Below are 25304 nucleotides of genomic sequence, written 5' to 3'. Positions count from 1 at the left end.
TGAAATGAGAAGAGAACATTTAAAAAACTTAAACACTGGGAATTGAGAGCTTTGAATACTCAGTTATGTGAAGTAGGATGCGTGGTGAATATAGAAATAGTTTTTAGATCTCCTGGGTAAAAACATCAGTAGTGATGTAATGGTATAAGTAATAATAACACTATATATTTTTCAACTTGTGTTCCTGATCCAAACTGAGGTGCCAATCATATACATTTCACATCTCAGTTTCCCACTTACACTGAGTCTCCCTGACCCTATCACTATCAATAATAGCAGTATGCCAAGTGATAATTATGTATTAGCTTATGTAATCCTCACAATAACCCTATAAATCCATATTTTTATTACTTTCTACAATTTTTGAGTAGAAACTAGGGCGCTGAGGCTTTAGTAATTTGACTAGTGGGTAGAACAAGGGATCTGAACCCAGGCAGTCTGCCAATGGAGCCTACATACTTTAACACTCTGGTATATTGTGATGGTCCTTTGTCTGCTTCCCAGTGAGTGATGTGGACATAAGTGGGAGGATTCAGGAATGATTGGTTCTATACCCATGGAGAAGATGGATTATACACACAGGTAGCAGAGGCTTCCACACTGCTGAATCCCAGAGAATAGTAGACATAATTAAGCAAAACATATATCCCTGGCTGGCTTTTTTCCTCACCCTTTTGCCTTTTGCTTGTCTAGTTGTCCTTTTGATCACCGCATTTGGCTTTTGATTCTGTTAGCCTGGGTAACTGGCAGAGGCAATGATAAATGATCGTGTTTTGGCTAACCATGTCAGATACATTATGGTATCCTATACTGAGCCAAGAAAGTATCTTATGCTGATAGGGTTCCTTGGTGGTACCAAGCATTGCTGCTGGCACAGTGCATCCAACAGACATTTTACATAATGGCCATCCATCTCCTCCAACCCACATCACCATGGTGACTACAGACCTGCCATGCCAGGGCCTGAACCTTCCAGACCATCCTCAAATTTACCCAAGCAAAATGCCAAAGCCCCTTGGTAGCTAAACGCAGAGTTAGTTTTGCACATTATTTACTATACTGTTTCATTCAAGTTCAGTATGATAATATTACATGAAAGAACTGTCTATATTTTTGCCCTGAATATAAGTAAACAACAAATGGATAAAGTCAAATCATGCAAACAAAATGTATATAATGGTATCATATATGATGTTTAGGTCATCTCCCCACTGCAGAAGAGTAAACAGAAATAGGCTTTTATTCTCTTTCTATTGGGAATCTTGGGTCTGTCTTCAGTCATTCAATCAATATAAAGATATCAACTGGGTGCACGCTACGTGAGGAGTGCAAGATGACGAAGATAAGACAGCCACCTCTGTCTTCAGGTGGCTTCTATGCTAAGTGTTAAAATAAGGACATATGCGATCTTCAATTAAGGAAGTCCGAATTATAAAAGGTTTGTAAGGAAAAATACTTTTCTATACGGCAACCCACTCCAGTGTTCTTGCCTGGAGAGTCCCAGGGATGGGGGAGCCTGGTGGGCTGCCGTCTATGGGGTCACACAGAGTCGGACATGACTGAAGCGACTTAGCTGCATACTAAGATTTTGGAGAACACAGCCTGAACAGAATATTATGCTAAAAACATGTTGGAAAAAAATGAGCTCCTAAAGGTGGGTCTTATAAGAAAGTAGTAGCTGATTTTCCCCCACAAAGATTTGGCTAAAACAAATAAAAGGCTTGGAAGTGCCTATTTCTATTTCCTTCTTTGAAGTGATTTAGTCAAGAAGTTGTGTCCAACTTATGACCCCATGGCTGTAGCCTGCCAGGCTCCTCTGTCCATGGGATTCTCCAGGCAAGAATACTGGAGTGGGTAGCCATTTCCTTCTCCAGGAAAATCCTACCGATCCAGGGATCGACGTCGAGTCTCCTTCGTTGCATATGGATTCTTTACTGCTGAGCCACCAGGGAAGCCCTATTTCATTCTTGGGTCAATAAAACAGAAAACTACCTGTTCCCTAGAGGCCTTTTGGTGTGGACAACTCTTTTAGTATATGGCAAATGGCTTCTAAACACATCTAATAAAGTCTCTGCTGGCCTTTATAAAAAGCCAGTTTACATTTCCCAAAGCCATTCCTATGCTTATTATCTACATGCCAACATTACAGAATCATTTGGTAAACAGTCACCCTTATCTAGCCATCTGAACACAAATGCATGCACACACATACACATGCACACATTACTTCTCCCATGTTTCTAGTCACACTATTTTCTTACCAAACAAGATATGCTTCTTCCGCATATTCAACTTCTGCACTTTTGTAAACACCTTTTGTTAACTGGAAGGGCAGAGGGTAAATGGAATGTCCCTGTAGGGGCAGAAGTGCATGTGGCTTATCACTAGAGGAAGGTCTCCTCCAGCAGTAGCTTCTGTCTGTGACCTGGGAGCTGGAGGGAGAACAGAATCCAAGGAACAGGTGTGACTGATACATGAAAACAGGCAAAGCAGACTTGGTTTTTGAAGCCACATACCAACAACATACTCTTATTCCTTTTTGTCTCAGACAAAGCAGTAAAACAATCGTCAAAAGCCCCAAATTCAGATTTATTATGGATGGAAACCTCACCTAGTCAGCCTTATTTAACATCGTTAATCTGAGGAAAGCACAGAGAGAATATTCACACTCAGCTGAAATGTAGCTGCTGTTGGAAATAGTGAAGGGAGGGTCCACATCCTTTCAAGAAATAATCCACAACTTTCACACAAAAGATCTGCCTGTCAACATGCAATGGCTCAAAACAAACTTGTCACCAAGTACACAGCTGCTATGTACTAAGGGGAAAATATGGGGAATTGTGATCAGAAGAACGGAATTCCATGGCTGGAAGAGGACACAGTTAAGGGACCAACCTCAGTGACCAAAGGCCAGAGAGCAAAAGGTACATTTAAACTTGTGTTAATCACTCAGTTGTGTCTGACTCTTTGCAACCCTGTGGACTGTAGCCCACCAGGCTCCTCTGTCCACGGAATTCTCTAGGCAAGAATACTGGAGTATGTAGCCATTCCTTCTCCAGGGGCTCTCTTCCTGACCCAGTGATTGAACCGGGGTCTCCTGCATTGCAGGCAGATTCTTTACTATCTGAGCCATCAGGAAAACTACATTTAAGTGTAATGGTACACAACCCCTTACATTCTAAGTGCCTCCCTCTGTATCTAACATTGTACGTGGCTCTAAAGGAGTCATCGCATAGGGATAGTGCTGAGGATAGTGCTGAGTCATCGCATAGGGACAGCGCTGAGTCATCAAGTCTTCTCCCAGGAGCTACTGCACATGCAGTTGGCATTTGTGCTCTTATTATCATCAGGAATGAATCCTATTTCAGCATTCCAATTCAATGGGCCACAATTGGAGAATGAATGGAGAATTTCGGGAGGCAGTCCTGACCCCATGACTAATAGTCAAGTGAGCACTATTTAATTGAATTACCAGTTGAATAAAAATTACTTTAGGAAATGAACTATAAAATCCAGGTCAAGCTGTAACATCATTATTAACGTCACTACTGGAAGTACTAGGGACCTTGAAAATATGATCTTGAATGCTCACCAGAATTCTACAAAGTAGGTAAGCCTCACAAGAACCTTCCCTACCTGCACTGAACATTGTATCCATTTCTAGGGTTAGCTGAGTGAGTGATGATAGAGTGAGTGATAATTCAGCAAAGCCATCCAACGTAGTATGTAGCATAGTGATCAAGCACATAGTAGGTGCTCTATAAATGTTGGCTGAATTTAAGAATTAATGCATTGATTACAAATTAATAATCGGTTACCTGATACGTCTGTGAAAATTAATCAGTCACATAAAATACATTAAGGGGGGGAAGTCATGATTGGACTACAAGGAGATCAAACCAGTCAATCCTAAAGGAAATCAACCCTGAATAATCACTGGAAGGACTGATGCTGAAGCTGAAACTCTAATACTTTGGCCACCTGATGGGAAGAGCCGACTCATTAGGAAAGACCCTGATGCTGGGAAAGATTGAAGGCAGGAGGAGAAGGGGACGACAGAGGATGAGATGGTTGGATGGCATCACCGACTCAATGGACATGAATTTGAACAAGCTCCAGAAGATGGTGTAGGACATGGAAGCCTGGCACGCTGCAGTCCATGGGGTCATAAAGAGTCGGACATGACTGAGCAACTGAACAACATGATTAAATGAATCAATGGTAATTTTGATCAAGAGGCTATGACAACCACTCTCAAACATCCAAATGTGCTTTAAGCTATAATCAAATAGTCTCCTTTTTTTTGCTTCTGCATTTTCTCTGTTTAAGTCTAGATCCTGGCACCTGTGAGCCAGGATTCCTAAACACTTCTGGTTTGGCACTGCCCCATTCAAAACAATTTTTGCTCAAATAAACTCTTTAAAAAAATTTAAGTAGTGATTTTGAATAAGAAAATGAGACATTCTTTGATAACCAGCCTACCCTTTCTATTCAAATAAATCAATCTGCGCCAAAACCAAGGAGACAAATAATAGATGAATGTCCTTTATTTTGTTCATGACTATACTTTGTGTCCCTCTTGTGGTTAGGTGGAGCCAGGCACAATGACTTCTATTCAGTGAGTTTTTGAGTTGAGGTGCCTCATGCTGGTTCTGCACAAAAAGCACTTAACCCCTTAGAGTGGACTGGTTCTGCACAAAAGCACTTGATCCCTCTGAGCTTGCTTTCCCCTCAAGCATGGCAGTGGGCAACATCTGAGATGCTGGCTACTCCATCAACCTGTATCCCTGAGTGAGGATGGTTGGCAGAGTGCCTGGTCAACCCATAATGGACACACAGTGTGAATAAGAAATTAATCTTTGTTCTTTAACCCCTGACACTGTTATGGTGGCACATCTTATTCCAGACCAATTGATAAAAGGAATACAATTCCAGGATGCTAGTTTCCACAAAACAACAATGAGCCATGATCACATCAAAGCTCAAACTCACAGTTTCTGAATTTTGCTCACCTCCATCCCAGACCATCTTCTAATCTTCCCTTATTATTACCCTTACTCTAATTGGTTTATTAATTGCACAAGAATTTAAAAAATTCTGCTCTCTGCAACAGGCTGTGATCAGCACTGGGAATAAAAGGGAGAGAAGGCAATTTATGTCCCAAAGAAAAGCAATGCATGTTCTAAATGAGATTACATTTACAGCTCAGCTCGACAGATGTGAAATAGACCAAAAAATTGTCCTGAGCCTCTCCTTCCTTGTGTTTGATCTGCTTCTATGGACTGGTGTCAGAAATCTCTTAACCACAGAAGCCCTTTTTGCTTTCTTTTCTTTCAGGTCTTGACAAGATGCCTGGTGGGTCAGATGAGTCATTGTTTGGCAATCTAAGAATTGTCAGTTGTACTTTCGTCTTTCGTATTTTTCTGTCAAGAGGCAGCATTCAACAGAACTGTGTGTTTTCTGCCACATAGTAACAACAAGGATGCTGACTGATGAGAGTTAAATCTCTATGGACTATTCACATTAGTTAAAATTTCATCAGCCTCTTGGAACATCTCCTGTCCAACATGTCTCAGGGGAAAGATAAGAAATATTATTTTACTTCTGTTTGATTTTAAAAGATTAAGTCTGTTGACCTTGGTCCCTGATCACTACTCATAAACAAATACATGGATCATCATAGAGTCTCAGGATGGTAGGAGGATGATTCCTTTTAAAAATCTGACACTAGCTATGGGCTTTATCTCTGGTCGCTTATCATCTTAAGTGTATGCTTTCCCCTTCTACTATCAGAAAAGCATTTATCAGCCATGCAGACAGGCTCAAAGCAAACTGGAAGCCCACTGTGTTTATTTTTGCTCTGAAAAAATTCTCATCCGCCTCCTATTCTTGTCAGAATTATGAAGATAAAGCTTTGATATGCATGATTTGAAAAAATGACATTCACTGTAAGGTAATATTAGGGTCTGACTTTCAAGTATTATACATTTACTTCTTTATTGTTTTAAGGCAATGCTAGTGATTAACTGCTCAAATCATGTAGCTAATTTCACCATTCCCATATTTTCCCATTTCCTCACTGTCCTCTGTCCTTGTTCTTCTCCAATCCTGACAAATAATAAAATTATATTCCAGTCAAGAGTGAAATAGTCTCATGTATAGCCACTGAATGGGAACAAACTAGTTCATCTAACAAATACCTTTGAGTCCTGACTTCATACTAGATGCTGGTATAGATTCTGAAAATAGAGCAATAAAGTCCAGTAGAGGAGGCCATAGTCTCACATGTCAATGGAGAGACAACAATCAATAATATCAGTTCAAATAAATGCTGTGAAGAAAATGAAATAGAGTTACAGGATAGAGTGATAGGAGAGCTGGGCTTACCAAAGAAAACTTCTCTAGAAAGGTCAAGTTTGTGTCAAAGTCCAAGTGAAAAGAAGCCAAAGAGTTGAGGAAAGAGACATCTAGAAAGAAGGACCAGGAGGTTCAACAAGGAGCTTGGAGTGAGCAAGAGCTTAGCCCATTCAAAGAAGAGAAAGCAGACCTTACTAGATGGAGACAAGGGAGAACGGGAAGGCAGAGGCCAGCTCAAGATGAGCCACAGAGTTCAAGGTAAAGCCCTTGGATTTTGTTTCAAATCCAGTGAAAAGTTATTGGAAGACTTTAATAGAAGAGTGACATTAAATGTAGATATGCAAATATCAGTCCAATCATCTGACAAAATCAGTCAGACCTTTCCACTTTCAAACATGATGCTAGATCTGCCAATTCTACAAAGAAAGCATGGGGATATCCCTCAAGTCCAGGGGGAAAACTCCTGAGTTCCCACCTTTCATTAGTGCTCCAAAGCTCACACTTGCCAGCAACCAACAGGCTCAGGAGGAATATGCACCTGCTTTTTCAGAAAGGCCACCCTATTGGGATGTCCTATTGAGCTACTTCCTAAATTCTTACTCTACCAATGTGATGTGTTACTCAAGCCAGGATCAATCAGAAGACAAACATCAGCTGCTGTGTGGAGGATGGTCAGGCGGGGAAAACCGGAAGCTAGGGACACAGGGTATCTTACCAACTCTGGTCCAGCATTACATGGGCTTGTGTGAAACTTCCTTAGAAGGCACCAGAAAAATAATCAGCTTGCTGTAAAATATTAAATTTAATTTGTATTAAAATACATAATAAAATATAAAGCATTAAATATATTATTAAATATTACTGAATTTTATAACATGTTTCATTCTGATCCTAATAGTCTTTCATAAAACCTTAAAAGATTTTCTGCCATGGGATCAAGTGAAATGTCACTTTTTTTCTTAAGCAAAAAGATAAAATTTATGAACCATGCATATGCCAGTTCTGTGAGATGCCATCTTGATTAAAATTTGCTTAAATTTGCTTTCAACTTGGCAGAGCTCCATGGGTGCTTAGACATTAAAACAGCTGGCATTTCTGTCAAGAAGTTTTGTATTTCTTTTTAGAAATGCAGATTAAATTGAGTTACTTTAAAATCCCTACTCTTGAAATCAATATATACAGATCAGGTCTATTCCCAAAAACAAGAAAGTTTTATTCCCATCCCTCTCTTTTTACTGCCAATCCTAAACTCCTTTGTAAGCCCACGAGGACCTCATTGAAGTCTTGAGAGACTTGCTTTAATCAGGAAGCAGTAGGCTAATAATTATTTTTTTAATAGCCACCAATAATGCCTACTTCCCATGTGGCACAGTGGTAAAGAATCTACCTGCCAATGCAGGAGATGCAGGAGACATGGGTTTTATCCCTGGGTCGGGAAGATCCCCTAGAGTAGGAAATAGCAACCCTCTCCAGTATCCTTGCCTGGGAAATCCCATGGACAGAGGAGTTTGGCAGGCTACATACAGTCCATGGGGTCACACAGAGTCGGACTTAACCAAGCACGATCATGAAAAATGCCTATCCTCCAAAATGCAGAGAGATGATTAGATATCTCTACTTCAAAATTCAGTACAAGTAGAGAAGTTTCCCATTCAACTACAAGGTGATACTGGACACCCTTCTAAGGACACACGTACATCCCTTAGAGGCAGAGATCACAAACCGACAACCAAACACCTAAGGTGACCAACCTATTTTCCCCACATTAACGGGTAGCAACAAGTCTCACAATGTTAGCACAGTATTTTTAAACAGTTGAATTAATTGGCTGTCAATATTTAAAACTCAGGAGATTTTACGACTTTATTTTCAGCTCATTTGGGAAAAAAGTCAAAAGACCTGAAACTTCTACAGGTACACACGTTTGCTTTTCTGCAAGACAACAATCCCCAGATGGTGAGTAATGGACACTCTCCATGGGTGGAGAAATATTTGATTTGCTAAGACTCTACCATGTCCTATTACACTGTAATCCCTCCCTGAACCATTCACTTACAACACCTATCTGACCAGTGCAAACCGTCTTTCGTAATGAAGAGACGGATTGGATGCATATATGGATGTATGGATGGATGGGCGGGTGGACAGAATGCAATTAAGCCCCAAATTATGCAGCTTGCTGAACAGTAAATTTTTATAGCAAGCACTGTTTTGAACCAAATACACCAAGGTTCCAAGACTTCCCCAAAATTAGAATTTTGAATTCCTCAGGCTAACCAAACTGAATAATAGACTTAAATAGTTGAGACTAAGACTCGGACTACTTCTGGAACTCTAGACCAGACCATTTCTGCCTGCTCTTCAAAACAGGAGACCTTGGGGGTGATCATGGCCATTTGCTAGCCCACATGGCACCTTTGTGGAAAAAGTTCCCCTTCCTGTGGGTTGACGCATCAATGGCGTGGCAAGAAGAATGTGACTTCCTTTTCACTGCACTCAACGCCCACACCAGCCCAATTGTATGGTAATTAATCTGCACAGATATAGGCAGCACCACAGCCCTGGAAGTGAACTTTACACAAACCACAAATGAAATCAACATGCAAATGAAATTCAACCAGAGAGGTGCACCTGATAAATCAAGAGATTAAAGGGACAAGAAGATCTGTGTGTGCTTTCACTGGTAAGCTGGATGTTTAATCTCTCAGATGAAACAGATCTTAAAACTTTTGAAAAAGGGAAATAAGTGAACACTACCCCAGGCCAAGAGAGCTGAAGATCAAAGCACTCTACCTAATCTCTGAGATCATTCTGTCCTGATGAACAGGTCTCCTACATGGGTAGATACACACAGTCTATTCAGAAAACCAGTTTTTATTTATTGGGGGTAAAAATAATTTATAAGAATTTTTTCATTTTACTATTTTTTGAAGTATAGTTAAATTTACAATGTTGCAGGTGTACAGCAAAGTGATTCTGTTATTATACACACACATATATATATTCATATTCAAATTCTTTCCCACTATAGGTTATTATAAGATATAGTTCCCTGTGCTATACAGTAGGTTCCTGCTGTTTATCTATTTTCTATATAGTAGTGTGTTTATGTTAATCCCAAATTCCTAATTGACCTCTCCCTCTTTCCCCTTTGGTACCATAAATTTGTTTTCTATGTCTTATGAGTCTATTTCTGTCTTGTAAATAAGTTTATTTGTATCATTTTTTTCAGATTCCACAAATAAATAATACCAGATGATATCTGTCTGTCTTTTTCTCACTTACTTCACTTAGTAGGATAATCTCTAGGTCCATCCATGTTGTTTCAAATGTCATTTCACTCCTTTATGGCTAAGTAATATTCCATCATGTGTGTATATGTATATATATAGACACACATATACATGACATCACCTTTATCAATTCATCTGTTGATGAACATTTAAGGTTGCTTTCATGTCTTGGCTATTGTACATAGTGCTAAACATCTGAGAACATGTATCTTTTCAGATTAGAGTCTTTGCCTTCTCCAGATATACGCCCAGGCATAGGATTGCAGGGTCATGTGGTAGCTCTAGTTTTAGTTTTTTAAGGAACCTCCATACTGTTGTTCATATGGCTGCACCAATTCGCATTCCCACCAGCAGTGCATGAGGGTCCCCTTTTTTCCACATCCTCTCCAGCATTTATTGTCTGTAGACGTTTTGATGATGGCCATTCTGCCTGGTATGAGGTGGTATTTCTTTACAGTCTTGATTTGCATTTCTCTAATAATTAGCAATTTTGGGCATCTTATGTCTTCTTTAGAGAAATGCCTATTTAGATCTTCTGCTCATTTTGGGCTTTTATAAGAATTTTGTGTCAATAAGAAGTCTATATCAAATGAAAACTTTGAAAATACAATTTCTTTTTTTTTCCATCTTAAGTAGCCCATTCAAGGTAATTTTTTCCTACTCCTTAATGGAACATGAATTTCAACAAGTTGTGCCAGTCTTACTGCCCTGCAATTTCCCCTGTCCTAACTCACTGTTCAATTTTGTGTTTCTCGTGCCTGCTGAGACCTTGATACTCTGAGCTTTCAGTGGGAATCCTGACGGCCTTGCTCATCAAGTTTGTCAGTACAGTCTTCTGTGCTTTTTGAATCTGAAGAACAAGCACTTAACACAGAAGGGATATTTTCCCAGTCCAGTGGAAGTAACAAATGTCAAGTATCCCTTCGACTCTCCTAGAGGAATCATCAGGACTAAGACTCCAGCCCCAAGATGACCTCATGCTTCCACTTGACCTGACATAGCTGCCCTGACCTAGAAGGAGGTTAAGAAAAGCTCTGCCCTCTCCAGAGAAAATACTTTTGAATAATGTATGTCATCGCTGAATGTTCTTTTTCAGATCTTATAGATAGTGGAAATGAAAGAAGCATTATGGAGAAAGAAATTCATTTTGCATCTCTGAAATATCTTTGATCTTCTCCCATTCCCTGGTTTTACCCAAGGACAAAACATTTGCAAACATTTCAAAATGTAGTCATGCAATTTTCCCTTTCATAAAATAACAACAGTAATAATAAAGTTGTCTTCATCTAACATAAAAGTGTTATACCCTTCTCCTAAAGAGAGCTGGTGTTCTGTTTCAATTTACAGGGACAAAGATGCGACTTCATATTCCTTCATATGCGACAATGTTGGAAAGGCATTGCAGTTGTCCAGGGTTCTCACTGTAGCCCCTAGGACACAGTACATGAGATGGTTGAATAGTAAGGTTCTGGGCATTGCCATCTTGAGAGGTACTTAGAGGAGTTTCACAGGGAACATCATGACCTTTGTTGGCTGGTGGGGGGGGGGGCGGGTAGCAGGACATGTTGGGGGCGGGGGGTCCCTTTTTTCCTTCTCCCAAAATCTCACTTTAATACATAAACTAGGAATTCTCACAGCCACCTACTGGTACTCTGGAGGAGGTATCCTTCCCTTGCTCTGCCATTCCTCCATTTTCCATTATGGGTAGAGAAAAGGATTATCTGCTTGTTGGGTCCCCCTCTTCCTCAGTCTCTCTTTCTCTCTCCTTCCCTCGCTCCCTTCTTCTCAATATCTGGACCACTCCATCACACCCTCTCCATCACCCTCTCTCTGTCTTCTTCCTCTCTCCTCCTCCTCTTTCCATGCCTCTTTCTTCCTCCTTCTAGCTATCTGTAACTCTTCTCCCCTCTACTTTTCACCCTCCCTTTCACCATAAACTACCATCCTGAAATCACAGATGTTCTTCTGTTCTCCTTATTTAAATCCACAGGGGCAGAACTAGCTGCTTGGGGACAGAGAAAGTAAGTCCACTGTGAGGAAAAATGGTGGGAAGCCCACTGGGCCCAGCTCCATAACGAAGATGTGTCAGGATTAAAGAAGAGATTCTTTATGATACTTAAATGAGCTCTTCAAAGCTCTCAAACTTTTTGGGCAACTCAATAGAAGTAAATAAATGGATATTAACAAGATAGACCAAAGGGAAATTATACATAATGAAATTTCCTCTCCTATTTATATATATCTGTCCAGGTGATTTTGAGGGATCATAAAATGAAGGACAGTGATCATCAGATTCTCAAATGACAACTGTGAACTAAAACAGTCCAATGTATTACTTATGGAGGATGTTTTCTTGTTTTTTTTTAAATTTGGTTTGGCTGTAATTTCAGCCATGCCACAATGGCATGTGAGGTTTTAATTTCCTGACCAGTGATCAAATCTGCACTTCCTGCAGTGAAAGCACAAAGTCTTAAATACTGGACCACCAGAGAAGTCCCTGGAGAATGTTCTAATATAGATTTTATGTTTATAGTCATTGTGACTTACATCCTGACTTTTTAATGATAACTGTACATACTATGATGCATTAAATCCCTTTGCACATACATTGCTAATCCTCGTGGTTCAGTTGGTAAGAATCTGCCCGCAGTGCAGAAGACCCGGATTCAATACTTGGGTCAGGAAGATCCCCTGGAGAAGGGCATGGTAACCCACTCCAGTATTCTGTATGGACAGAGGAGCCTGGGCATGGTAACCCACTCCAGTATTCTGTATGGACAGAGGAGCCTGGCGGGCTACAGTCTATGAGATCACAAAATGTTGGACACGACTATGTGACTAACACTTTCACTTCACTTTTCACTTCCACTTTCTAATAGTGTAATTTTAATTCACTAACATAAATAAGTCAAAAACTTGAAAAATATATCATTCCCTGACTTCTATGTCTTTATTTCTCTATTGGTCTAGGACACAGAGAAAGGATGGAGTGTAATTAAGCCCTCAGATTCCTAACAACTCCCACTGCTGAGAATAGAGTGCACAGATAGAAGAGTGAGTCAGCTGATTCAAGGACCAAGGAGGAAGAAAGTGAGACCTGCCTGGCAGCCCATCACAGGGGAGCTGGGCCCAGTGAGAAGCAACGAGTAGCAAACACACTGCATGCCATACTGACTTCCCAACCTCATCATTGGAAAAAAAATTCTATGTTTAACAAGGCTGAGAATTGTCTGCTCACAGTCATGAGATCCTGAAAAACGAAAGTCAAGAAAATAAGGAGGAAAAATCAGGTCAGACATGAATAGAGGCCATTCTGTTGGTGATATTCAGTTACAGGCTTTTGCCAGGATTTCAACTGGGAGGAATTAGAAGGTAATATCCAAAACCTGTCATGTAGTATTTGTACGTATCCAGTATTGTATCACTGGAGAGAACTGAGTTAATATCTGTGAGTCATCCCGCCAAGAGCGGGTGGGCCAGGTAAGCAGCATCCCTAACAGAACGGAGACTTCACAAGGCTTATTCCCGCCAGAAGAGCTCTGGGCAGGGCAACCGTACATCCCTATTTACACATGACAGTGCTGCGTCACATCTGTTGTTCAGCATAATGATCAATAGCACATCTTTTTATTCTCAAAAGATCTCAATTTTCATGATCAATTAAAGGTCCCTTTGTTGTTGTGGTTTAGTCACTAAGTCACACCCAACTCTTCTGCAACCCCATAGACTGTAGCCTGCCAGGATCCTCTTTCATGGGCTTTCCATGCAAGAATACTGGAGTGGGTGCCAATTTCCTTCTCCAAGGGATCTTCCCAACCCAGGAATCAAACCCATGTCTCCTGCATTGGCAGGCAGGTTCTGTACCACTGAGACAGGAGGGAAGGTCCCTTTAGGTATGTGCTATGTAATGGATTATTTGTATTCCATTACAGGTGTCCAGGGCTTCCCTGACAGCTCAGTTGGTAAAGAATCCACCTGCAATGAGGGAGACCTGGGCTCAATCCCTGGGTTGGGAAGATCTCCTGGAGAAGGGAAAAGCTACCCACTCCAGTATTCTGACCTGGAGAATTCCATGGACTGTATAGTTGCAAAGAGTCGGACATGACTGAATGACTTTCACTTCACTTCACTTCACAGGTATCCTAATATATGTCGCAGATTGCATTCAACAGAACCTCTGGAGCTGAGGAAGAAAATGTAAATGAAACTTATTTAGAAATTATCTTCATCAACCATTAGAGATAAAATATAAGGAAAGATAGAATACAAATCAACCCAAAAAAGTAAGAAGCAATATGAGGAAAGAAAATGCAACACTGCCCTTAATTTCCTCATCCTCTGCCTTAGAGTTGGTTACCCATGATAACTGGAAAGCAACCTTAGGAATGAATATAATCCATTAAGAAAAATTTTTTAACCTTTGATTCAAGAGACAAATGGTCTTTCTGTTTTAACCAAAATACCTAAGTAGCAAATAGATATTACTAAGACAAAGATCTTAAACCTAGTTTTCTGAGGAAAAGAAAAAAAGGTACTTTCAGCGTATACATAAGAAAGAATTGTCTCCCTTTTAAAGCCACATGGGGAACTTAACTGTTACATTTCTCTTGCTAGGAGACCACAGACCAGAAAAAGCCAGGTTCAAGCTCACAACTAGAGCAAAATCTTTTACATCACCTATAAGTTGCTTAACATGGTAATGCAGCTATCAGTCTCCCTATACAGAGGTCTAGTGCCTAGTTAACAAGCAAAAATGAGATAAGGTCAAAATATGAGCTGTCAGGGTCTCCACTATATCCACTCTGAATTAAACTACTGACTCCTCCCCATGTTGCACTATGAAAATGGCTTGACTCATGAAACAGGACAGGACACAGTCACACAGATGATGAATATTCTATCTTCAGTCCCGTAACAGCTACACAGCAGATTCATCGTATCAAGATGCTCTCTACATCCATTATCTAGAAAGGTAGTAATTCTTCCTCTTCCACCACAACCATCATGTCCCTAATTTCTCCCAGTCCCCCGCATCCAATATAACTGAGGACACATTCAATAATTCGAACTTTTCTGCTGAATGCACTTGTTAACAATTTCAATACTGCCCTGTCATGATTCCAGCCTTCCCTCCAGGCCATATGTTCTTTTTTTTCTGTATTGAAATAAAATATAAGCACAGAGAAGGACAATGGATTTTCACAAAATTTTTAAAATTAGAACACTGCAGCATCTAGAAGCCCCCTCTTACGTTGCATCTCAGTTATCCTTTCCCCTTAAAGTTAATCACGATCCTGAATCCTGAGGCCAAAGGTCTGTTTCTAAGCTTCATATGAACAAAATCATACAGCATACATGCTTTGGGTGGGCTTCTTTTCTCCACACGGTGTTCTTGAGATTCATCCATATTGTGTGTGACTGTCTCTCATTCCTCTGTATTGCTGCATGGTAAGTTATGTTTTGACTATACCACAAATTAGTGAGCTGCTTTCATTTTTTGCTATTACAAATAATGTTACTATGAGCATTCTTGCACATGTCTTTTGGTGGTCTAATGTACAGAGTTTTGCTAGATATGCACCTAGGAATTGAAATCTTAGACCCTAGGTTATTATATATGCTCTTTCACAGATACTGAAAAGCTTCCCAAAGTGAATCTACTAATTTATACTCCTACCAGCAGGGTTTCTATTGCCTCTCATTCTCAGCAGTGCATGCTAAGTCATTTCAGTTGTGTCTGACTTTTTGCAATCCTGTGGACTGTAGCCCACCAAGCTCCTCTGTCCATGGGATTCTCCAGGCAAGAATACTAGAGTGGGTAGCCATGCCCTTCTCTAGGGGATCTTCCCCACTCAGGGATCGAACCCACGTCTCTTATGTCTTCTACACTGGCAGGCAGGTTCTTTACCACTAGCGCCACCTGGGAAGCTGTCAGTCATTTCCATTTTAGCCAATCCGATGGATGTAGTAGTATAGCATCAATGTGGTCCTGTGGATTTAATTTACATTTCCTAGGGACTGATGAGGTTGAACTACCCAGATTTCCTTTTTCGTTTGTTTGCTTTTGTCTGTGCTGGGTCTCCATTGCTGTGCAGGCTTTCCTCTAGCTGCAGTGAACAGGGGCTACCCCCTGGTTGCAGTGCATGAGCTTCTCATTGCTGTGATCTCCCTTGTTGTGGAGCATGGGCTCTGGGCTCGCAGGCTTCAGTTGCAGCACATGGGCTCAATCGTTGTGGCTCCCAGGCTGTAGAACACAGTAGCTGGGATGGATGGGCTTAGATCCCCTAGGCATGTGGGATCTTTCATGATCAGGAATTGAACTCATGTCTCTTGCACGGGTGGATTCTTTACCACTGAGCCACCAGGGAAGCCCCCACCCATATTTCTTAACATTTGAGCTTTTACTTAGCCAATGGTCAGTCTCAGTCATTCAGCTCCTCTCTGGTTAAACTTATGAAGGATGCTGCCATAAGAACCAAGGGGGTGTACACACATTCCACTCAAAGCCATCCTGCTTGTGGGCCTTTGTCACTGTCCACCAAACATTCCCACATCAAGACTCAATCACCTAGTGGAGGCCAGCCTCTTCTCTCCTGAAGTAATCCAGTCAGACACATGCTTCATTACAAACCTACCTGTGAGGTCCCCACATAATCTTACTTTGCAGTAAAGGGAAGTTCCTACTGTGTGAGCATCTGTTGTTCCCTTACAGTTCTTACCAGTTCAGCCTTCTCTCCAGCTTCACAGGAAGCACTGGTCTTCCTTCTCTCCAAAACCCTGAATCCCTGGGAAAATGTGTTGAGTTCTGTTTGCCACTTACTATCTATATGGCCAAGTGCAAGTTATTTGACCTCATTTGGACTCAGGTTTCTTACGTGGAAGTGAGAGCATTGCTTACCTCACAAAATTGTTACAAGAATTAAAGGATTGTGTGCTTTAAATCCCTTCTTCAATGTCTAGTAGGTATTTTGCACTTGGTAAATATTATTTTTTTCCATATCCTTTTATCTCTCCACCATTTTTAACCTCCTCCTTTTACTTTATTAAGGAGGAGAAGGAAAAAAACCTTTGACTTCTGCAATCAAGCCTGATGCTGATTCTTGACTAGCTCAATTATTAATTTCCCTGTATCACTGTACTCCAGTACTCTTGCCTGGAAAATCCCATGGACAGAGGAGCCTGGTAGGCTGCAGTCCATGGGGTCGCTAAGAGTCGGACACGACTGAGCGACTTCACTTTCACTTTTCACTTTCGTGCACTGGAGAAGGAAATGGCAACCCACTCTAGTATTCTTGCCTAGAGAATCCCAGGGATGGGGGAGCCTGGTGGGCTGCCGTCTATGGGGTCGCAGAGAGTCGGACACGACTGAAGTGACTTAGCAGCTTAGCAGCATCACCGTACACTCTAAAAGGGATCTGGTTGGTTGGTTAGTTGTTGGTTTTTATTTAAACAGTCTTGAGTTAAATATTAGAATAATTTACACTAAAATTTCAAACTTTGGTGCTGCTCTGAAAGAACTTGGAAGATCTGGCAATACTGCTCACGTTCCCTCACAGCAACAGATCACCTGGAAATGAGCAGCCACTGCCCCTCCTTGCTCCCCGAGCCTGGCCGTGAACTCTCTGGTTAGCCACACTCCTCTCCCTTCCCTCTTTTCCACCAGGCTGGTCTCATGCATTTATACCACCTCACTAGACTGACAGTTTTTCAGTTTGCTACCTCTTCTCTAGATTGTTAGAGAACAAAATGACAGCTGTCTAAGATCTACAGGATACTTGCATTTAACATTGTTTCTCTTACAAGTATAGACTCCACAGTTTTCCAGATTCTTAACAACTTAAAATTGTCAGGTCTGGTTGGTTAGCCACTGGGACAGATTATCACAAATTTAGTGACTTAAAACAATACAAATGTACTGTCTTTCAGCTATGGACATCAGAGGTCCAGAATGGGTCTCAATGGCCTAAATTGGAGTTGGAAGAGCTGCATCCCTTTCTGGGGGCTCAGAAGAGAACTCGCTTTCTTTCCTTTTCTAGCTTGTGGAGGCTGCTCTTATTCTTTGACTTATGGCCCTCTTTCTCCATCTTTAAAACCCAGAAAGGACTGGTGGAGACTGTCTCATGCTGCGTCATTCTGACACTTCGTGTTATACCACTGCCTCCCTCTTCTACTCTTGAGCACCCGTGCAATTACATTATGTGTGTGAGTCGCTCAATCACTTCCGACTCTTTGCAACCCCATGGACTGTAGCCTGCCATGGAAATCTGTCCATGGAAATGGACATGGAAATCTTTTCTCTGTCCATGCAAATCTTCAGGCAAGAATATTGGAGTGGGCTGCCATTCCCTTTTCCAGGGGATCTTCCCAACCCCAGGATCAAACCTGGGTCTCCTGCATTGCAAGCAGGTTCTTTACCATCTGAGTCACCAGGGAAGCCTTCCAGATAATCTAGGATAACCTCTGCATCTCAAAGTCATCTAATTATCAACCTTAATTCCATCTCCAACCTTAATTCCCCTTTGCCAGATAACACAGCACATTCACAGGTTCCAGGGGTTAGGATGTGGATATCTTGAAAGTGGGGGAAGGAGGAAGGAAGATGGGCATTATTCTACCTTGCACAGCCCTCAATACTCTTAATAAGCCTTTCTTTTCTTGAAAAAATGGTTGAGCTACAATTGTTAATTTACCTAATAATGTTGCTACAGTTTCTTCAGTTCAAAAACCAAACAAAGGGATTTGTCTGATAATCTAGAGGTTAAGACTTCACCTCAATGCAGGGGTACAGGTTTGATCCCTGGTCAGGGAGCTAAGATCCCCCATGCCTGCCAGCCAAAAGACCAAAACATAATACAGAAGCAATATAATAAATTCAATAAAGACTTTAAAAATGGTCTAAATTAAAAAAAAAATCTTTGGAAAAAAACAAGACTTCAAAATCCAAACAACTCATAGCCAACATTGTAACATTCCCATGGCAAAGCAAAGCAGTTTTCTCCTGCATGCCTATAAATTCCAACTGGCACTTTTTCTTGCTCCCCCAAAACATGATCACCTTTATGGTCTGTTAGGAAGAATGAAGCAGAAAGGGCAGAGTAAAGAGGAATGACATGAGCTACAGATCCAGGTGCAATTTCACTTGGGGATTTAAAACAGAGGAAACACGAAGGAGCATATCAAAGAAACTTCTGTGTTGCCTAGGGTACCCAAGCCCTCAGCACAGCTCTGAATAAGAATTCAGTCTGAGAGCAATCCTAAACTGCTAAAGGTGCCCATGAATATTCCATCATGTACCCTCTCCACAGTGTTTCAGATATTGCCCAGAGAAGGTCATCTGATTCACCCATGACCCTGTCAGATTTAAACAGGAAAACAAATAAGACAAAGCAAGCAAAATCACATGGGATACTTTCATGTATCTCTTCTCCACATAGATAATAAGGACATTGCTTCCAGTTTACAAAACTCATTTGCTATTTCAAATCTTATAAATTATATAACAAGCTTAAAATCAGTTGACTATATATGCATTTTCTCTATATAAACTTTGGGGAATTTTTCAGTGCACCAAATAATTTTTAAATATAGTACATTTTCATTTCTATCTGAATTCATTTCCCAAATCACACACAAAGTTAGCTAGGTAATCAGACCCATCCTTAGGAGTCCAGCTATGAAGTTGGGAGACAGGATCCTGCCATGAGGATCATCTCCTATATCTAATCAGATTCTTGCTATTCCTATTTCTAGCTAAACATTTTCAAATATTCCTAATTGCTTCTTTCTCTCTTAGACTTTATTTTCATAACACTTATGAGAGTTTTAATTAATTATCAAGCTAAGTTTTTGTTTACCTCATGAGGATAGAGACATTTCTTCTTTCTTCCAAGTTTCAGCTCTGTGCCCAGCATACAGTGGACTCACAAATGCCGCTGAATGAATAAAGCTCTTGTGTATCTTTTTAGTACACATATTTATTCATGCCAGGCACTATTTTAAGTCTTGAGCGTATATTAATTCATTAATTCTTATAACCAATTCTATTACACAGGGGCCATTATTTTCTCATTTTACAGATAAGAAAATGGGCATAGAAAGGTTCACTGATTTGTACAAAGTCACACACAGCCACTAATAACAGATAACATTGATTGAGTACTTATATGTGCCAGGCAGGGCTTTGCTACCCAAGGTAACTTTGTCCAAACTACAAAAACAATGCTCCTTTAGGACGAATGAATTTATGAATTTAAACAGGCATCTGCTCCTCCAGGAAGGTTAAACTCCCTCCAGGGCACAGGGGTTGTAAATAGAGAGCGGGCTCCCACCTGCACTGGCCCTCCAATCCTGAGCCTTTCAGCAGGGCCCAGCCAGCATAAAACACAGTGCACAAACACCTCACCCACAAGCGGCTCTGAGCACTAAATGGTGATTATCCCATGGCAACCCAAGAAACAGGCATTAGTACTATCACCCCTATTTTACAGAAACAAGACCAGCAGCCCACAGAAGCACAGTGACTGCTCGGAGCTGTCCAGCTACTGAGTGACAGGCTAGGACCCGAGCCAGGCACTGGTGCAAGGGCCCACACACCCACCAATACTCCCTACTGAAATTCTTACTCCTGGTTCTTGCAGCACCCTCCTAACTAGTCTCCACGCCCCCTGACTTGTCCCACAACTTAATCTACTCCTGAAACCACATGACCTTCTTAAAGGCACAAACCTGATCGTGTCTCCTTCCTGCTCAAACACTTCAAAAGCTCCCATACCCCACCCCACCCCCCAAGAAAAGTCAAGACTCCTTCCTATGGCTGAGAAGGCTCCTTGTGATCTGACCCTGGCCACAACCCAGTGGAACCCCTGACTCTCTCTGCCCCCACCCCTCAAACATCCTGCACTGTGAACCTTCACGCTTTTGCTGCCACCAGCCTCAGCAGAGGATTGTCTTTCCACCTGGAGCCCTTTCCTCCCCTCATTGCAGTTGACCAGCTCCTACTCATAACTCACGTCTCAGCCTAAATGTCTTCCCCAATTCATGTTCCCAGAACCCTCAGTCTAAATTAGATTCCCTAGGAGATTCTTTTATCATACCACATGTTTTCTTTACAGCAATGTCACCTATTTGCATTTATGTGATCATTCAATCAAAACCAGTCTTCCAGAATCCTAAGTATCAAGACAGCAGAGGCAATGTCTATTTTGCTAGTTAACTGTAAACTCAGCATCTGACACACTTCCTGGTTCACACAGACAATCAAATCCTTTTGAATATCCCTGCCGGGCTCACCGTGCTTCCTCATCACGGCCCTCGTCACAATATACTGGAGCAGCCTGACTGTCTATCTTCTCCCATCAATTATAACTATGTTAGACACTAGGAGAACAAGACTTACTCTGACTTAGACCCTATTACTGAACCTCCAGGATCTAGCACGTTGCTCAGCACACTGCAAGCACTCAAACATTCCAGAGTAAATGAGCAAAGGAGCAGAAGTTCTGGGCTGTATTATTACTGTATTATCACTGCCATAAATAACATGAATGAGCTGAAGAACAGTTCTACTTTGACCATTCTAAAGAAACAGAATCTGGATAGAGCACTGCAAAAGTTTTGGCGGGTTTCCCAGGTGGCTCAGTGGTAAGGAATCTGCCTGCAATGTAGGAGACTCAAGAGATGCGGGTTTGATCCCTGGGTCAGGAAGATCCCCTGGAGGAGGGCACATGGCAACCCACTCCAGTATTCTTTCCTGGAGAATCCTGCAGACAGAGGAACCTGGCGGGTTACAGTCCATAGGGTCACAAAGAGTCAGCCACGACTGAAGGGACTTAACGCAAAAGTTTCCAGCTTCAATTTCTGACCCAGCATGTTCCCCAGCCACAGCAGACAGGGAGGCCAACTCAGGCCTTGATGAAAAATGACCTGTCAGCTTAGTCAAAGATCTCAGGAGTGACCACTCACACAGAAAGCTCAGTATCCACTTTCAAGGCCACAGAACTACAAAGGATTCTCCCAGAGGGGAACTACCATGGTTATCAATAGACATATCACTCCCCATTAAAGGAAGATCTAAAAGACCCAAATCCTTCTCATTTGATAATTAAATGACTACCCATCCATGTGAAAGGAGGAGAAGGTTCATTCAAATAAAAAGAAGAAAAAGCAAATTTTAAATAAATTACTTAATACATTTTATAAGACTATAGAAGAAAAGCCATTCCTGAAAAGGATGTTTTCTTCAAAGGGAAATATAAAAATCTTTTCTATATACAGAATATACACACAATGGAGGCAACATTTTGTCTCCCTTTGACTTTGTTCCAGAAAGTCTCCTCAGGCTTGGGAACAGTGACAAGATCCTTAGGGTTCTATAAGAAGATTCTATTGTTTTGTCCACTGGCAAGTCATGATGGCTAAAGTCGTGTGTGAAGGAATTTCAGAGCAGACTTGGAGCCCATAAATATGAAGTGTGAATGGCTGTATCCTGGTAATGACAAGGATGCCACAGACACATTGGTATTTCATTAAATTATTTTTAGTAAGACTATTTAATGACAACACAAATGGCCCTGGAGTTTTCCCACGAGTGAGGGGGACATATGTTGAGTTGATCAAACTTCATCTTCTCTCTAATTCAAGGCTAGGTCTCTCTTTTCAGACTCCACACTCTAATTAGCTCCACACTCTAATGAGCTTCCCAGGTGGCTAAATGGTAAAGAATCTGCCTGCCAATGCAGCTGACACAGTAGACACAGGTTCAACCCCTGGGTCAGGAAGATCCCCTGGAGGAGAGCATCGCAACCCACCCCAGTATTTATTCTTTTCTGGGAAATCCCATGGACACAGGAGCCTGGCAGGCTACAGTCCACGGGGTCATGAAGAGTCAGACATGACTGAGTATGCAGGCACACTACTCCTAATCCTAATATGTAAGGATGTAAAAGTTTACGTCCTCAATTCCTTTATTCTGTGTCCACTAATCATCTCTGTCTTGCTACTCAGCATCTCATTAGTGCTGGAGTTAATACCTTAACACAGATGACACTGAGTTTACTCTGCTTGGTTTATTACCTTAGTCATCTAAAAACTTAGCGCTCTTGACACAAAGTAGAAGCCTAAGTAAAATATTGCTTAAAAAGTTAAAACCAACTCGTTGCTGACAGCTTGGACAATGGTTTCATCAGCTCTAGAGCTGTTAGGCACAGCCCGGCTGAGAGCGGACTCCCAGGGAGCAAGGAAGCCTCCCCCACGTTCACAGTTACCGCCTGGGGCCACCGAAGTCCTCTGGCTCTCCTTCCCACTAATCGGCATCACTCCCTTTTAGTAACTGAATTTGGAACAGATTTCTTTTAGAGAAGCTTTTTAAAATTGTAACCAGGAAAAAAAAAAAAAAAAAAAACCTTAAAAATCACTCACCCAAGAAGCCGTTTTGGCTTATTTGCTGCACTGCCAGGGATTGACTTTTATTTTTAGGAACGCTTTCATGAAGCCAGGCTTTATCTCTTTTTACCAAGTGAAATAGATCCAGTTACTTTTATTCATCCTTTACTCTCAGTCTGCTATTTTTGGCCTCAAGAGCTATTTTCTCCAGTAAGAGGGGTGCTGCCCTCAGGATAACTAAAACTTAAATGGGCAAAGACAGCCAAGCCCATGGGTCCCTTCTCATGAAACCCAAAGTGGCATAAGAGCTCCATCTCATGAAGGGTCCCTGAGACACAGATATTCAAAGGAGGCTGAGTAGGTCGGTGACTTGGTGGCCCAGGACATGAAACTTACAAAAAAAGCAGACCCTAAACAACAGTTTTTTTCCTGCTGCTCTGTGATGACTTCCACATTGTATGGTCCTTTGGGCGCACAAAGATCCTCTACAGGAGGTTTCCTTTTAATATACAAAGACCCTAGAAGGAAGGCCACTGCCATACTATTCACTGCTTATGTGTTAATTAGAAGAAGACACCCTTCCTGCATATCCCACCTCAGGACTTGGCTTGTGAGAAAAGCATGAGTTGGATCTTTACCTCCCCACACTCCCCTGACTGGCCTCCCTGTCATTGAATAGCAGTTGGGTTTCTTTGTAACACCGGAGCAACATTTATTTTTCCATTCATTCATCACATGTTTCAGGCATGACTATGAGTAAGGCACTTGTCATCCTTCTCAGTAAATGGCTGTCGTGAGCAATAGTGCCGAGGTGCTAAGATAAAATAGGCCCAGGGTTGGTGAATATTCAGGTTTAACTGGAGCACAGGAGAGCCATGAGTGGTTGAACTTAAAAAGGAGCTTACTTGACTAGTCAGTAGAAGATGGTGAATTAAGGCAATTTTAGAGAAGGGAAATAACTCACCAACACTGAGCTTTGCGGATATAGACTTGGTGATAGTCAACAGAATAGACTGGAGTGTGACGAGAGTAGGAGGAGCCTGGAGGCAGAGAGGCCAGCTAGGAAAGGTGACATTATATTATTATCCAAACACTCACCACCACCTGCCAAGGGAACATTATATACTCCTAATCCATTAGCCTTAGGTCTGCCTACATGGCATTCTTTAGACAATTATATGGGAATGCATAGAAAACATGCCATTTTCAAGAAAAACTTTAAGAGCCTGTAAATGGTTCTATCACATGCTCTTTTATAATATCCCAAAGCAGAGCTGTTCCTTCAGTCTGGGTCCCAGGATGACAACCACATGGAGCAGAGCTGCAGCTGACTCAGAATGAGTAAGTACGGATTGAGAGACCCTCCTGTGTCTGCAAGCTGCTCAGATTTGGGGACCATTATTGCCGTAGAACTTCCTAGGTTCACTGATGTGGGAAGCTAACGTACCATGAAAGCGAAGCCAATAAGGTCTTAGACTAGATGGACAGATGCAGCACTGGATAGGAAAGGGCAGACACAATACTAATTATAACAACAAAAAACCATCATCTAACATTCATTTAGTATTTATATGTCCACTCTTCTCTTAACTACATCTCATTTAATCCTCATAGAGCTAGAAACATACCTGTTTAACACCAAAGTATGTGCTCTTACCCATTTTTGCCAGTAACCAATAAAACCTGATGATTGTAAGGTTAACTCAACAGAGCTGGGTTCCTCAAATCCTGCATGTTCTCAAAAATGTCCTGTCTCCAGGACTTGGCCAGCTCTTAGTAGCTGAGCTCTGAGTCCTTAGAATAGTCTGCCGGGTAAAAGTGTTATATGCCTGAAGCCTTGAGCCAAGCAGTATCAGTCTGGTCAAATAGTTTATACTAACAGTATGATTCACAGTGAATTCCTGTCTTTTCCTGGGGATCTGGAGTCTGAACAACTGAAATAAATCACATTGGCACTGCATGTCTACATGACTGATTCCTAATAAAAACCCTGGACACCAGGGCTCAGGTGAGCTCTGCTGGTTCCCTGGTTGCACATCGCATCACACGTCATTGCTCAGAGAATTAAGCACAGCCATGCGACTCCCCTGGGAAAAAAGTTTTGGAAGCTTGTGCCTGTTTTCTCCTGGAAATCATGCCCAATGCATCTTTCCCTTTTCTCTTAATCTCTGTCCTTTTACTTCAGTAAACCATAGCCATGAGTGTACTAGCTTTTCTGAGTCGATGTATTCTTTTAGCACGTCATCAAGCCTAAGGGTGGTCTTGGGGTGTCAC

At 41.5% G+C, this 25304-nt stretch overlaps 1 protein-coding gene across 7 annotated transcripts in view; it reads right to left on the bottom strand.

Annotated features, from left to right (window-relative positions):
- Positions 1-25304, bottom strand: part of PDE4D (phosphodiesterase 4D) — a 1672581-nt gene that overhangs the window by 1472894 nt on the left and 174383 nt on the right. For 6 of the 7 annotated variants that reach the window (XM_044932572.2, XM_044932573.2, XM_044932571.2 and 3 more), the window contains one exon: positions 7073-7143. The exons of the other annotated variant lie outside the window; for it this stretch is intronic. The gene's annotated coding sequence lies outside the window, so the exon portion shown is untranslated. The remainder of the gene's footprint in view (positions 1-7072; positions 7144-25304) is intronic. 7 annotated transcript variants of the gene reach the window in all.

Source organism: Bubalus bubalis, chromosome 19 (assembly GCF_019923935.1).
Source record: "Bubalus bubalis isolate 160015118507 breed Murrah chromosome 19, NDDB_SH_1, whole genome shotgun sequence".
NCBI lineage: Eukaryota > Metazoa > Chordata > Mammalia > Artiodactyla > Bovidae > Bubalus > Bubalus bubalis.
This window is presented reverse-complemented; position numbering and strand designations above follow the sequence as displayed.